This window comes from Charadrius vociferus, unplaced genomic scaffold (genome assembly GCF_000708025.1).
Source record: "Charadrius vociferus isolate BGI_N301 unplaced genomic scaffold, ASM70802v2 scaffold409, whole genome shotgun sequence".
NCBI lineage: Eukaryota > Metazoa > Chordata > Aves > Charadriiformes > Charadriidae > Charadrius > Charadrius vociferus.
Genome location: NW_009650082.1, coordinates 1,807,580 through 1,809,175, shown reverse-complemented (window position 1 = coordinate 1,809,175; position 1,596 = coordinate 1,807,580).

Genomic DNA, 1,596 nt, shown 5'->3' with positions numbered 1-1,596 from the left:
CGGTGACACCTTCTTGCAAACGCGTTCATGTGCTAGAGTAGCTGTTTGGCTGCACGCCCAGAGCCTGACTATCAACCATGCTGCTGCCAGTCGCTCAGGTCCGCCCTTTCTCTCCTCTCTCCCTCCTCGCACTCGGTATTTTTCACCTGTAGGACTCATCCAGCAGCTGTCCCCACAATGTACCTAAACCACCAGGGTGTCTGTAATACAGCTGTTTGCCTAAGGACCCCGCAGTAAAAGGAATCGGTTGAACGTGGAAGCGTTTAGTACAAGTCCTTCCGCTGAGGGGTTTCTATCAAGTCTCGGTCAGACCTCCTGTTCCCCAAAGGGTGCGCTCCTGGCAAGCGGTGCTGGGGTGGATGTCTATCTCAGCCCTCCTTCGCATGCTCTCTGGCTTCCTATATCAGGGTGCAGTCAGGGATGTAATGTTCCCAAGCAGCAGTCAGAATGCGCAGAGGGAGACATGAAGAGTTCCCCCTGCTGGTGCCTCCAGTGGGGCAGAAGCACAGCATGGAGAAGGATCTGGGCCCAAGCCCTCCACACCCTGGGCAAGTTAAAAAAAAAATAAATCCCACCAACAAAACCAGGGACTATTCTGTTTAACAGGAGCCTGTCCACTGTTTTTTTTTCCCTGGACAGCAAGACCCTCTCATGCCTGCGGCTGAATCCCAAAAGGACAGACGGACCCCATCTGCAGGTACCTGACCCCATAGAAGGGACTCCTTTGGGGCACTGTGCCCACTGTCACCATCCCCTCCCTGCTCAGCACAGACGCTTCGGTTCGCTCTCCCAGGGCCTGGGTCTTCCCTCTGGCTGTCTTTAGTGCTCTGAATCAGCCTCCTGGAGCCAAAGATTGGTGTGCAAAAGTACCAAAATGCCCAATTTAGGCAGTCGAAGTAACTGTCCGGAGCTGCACGATTGGTCTTTTTAATCTTAGGCTGCACATGGCTTGGAGAACACAGACCGCCTGTCTGCCTGTGGCCCAGCAGTGACATTCATGATCCACCTGAAAATCTCGTAAATGGAAGTGCCTCATCATCCAGACTCGGGTTTCTCAGCCCTGTTGCTCTGGACATCCCACAGCAGCACTCGTGGCCACAGTCAGGAACTCTGCTAAAGCTGCCGCTGTTTCTGGCTGCTCAGTGTCACCGTCAGAAGCTTTTTGCCTTTGCTGGGCTTCAGCAGCCCACTCTCACTCTAAGCCTTCAGCAGCTTGTGGGCCAGAGCCTGAGTAAAGCCCTGAAAGCCACTAGCATGAGAAGGACAGGCAAGTGGAAAGAAAGAAGAATTACTCACATCAAGCCCTCAGAAAAAGGTTTTTTTTTCCTGGTGGGCATGTAGACACGTCTATTCCCCCCAGCAGCACTGCCACCCAACCCATCTCCTGTTCCACCTGGGTGTACATTCACTCTACACTTGCTCCTGCATAGAATCATGGAATTGCTGAGGTTGGAAGGGACCTTTAAGATCATCAAGTCCAACCATTACCCTAACGTGACAAAACCACTCCTAAACCACATCCCCAAGTAGCGCGTCTGCCCTTTTTTTAACCACCTCCAGGGATGGCGAATCCACCCCCTCCCTGGGCAGCCTCTT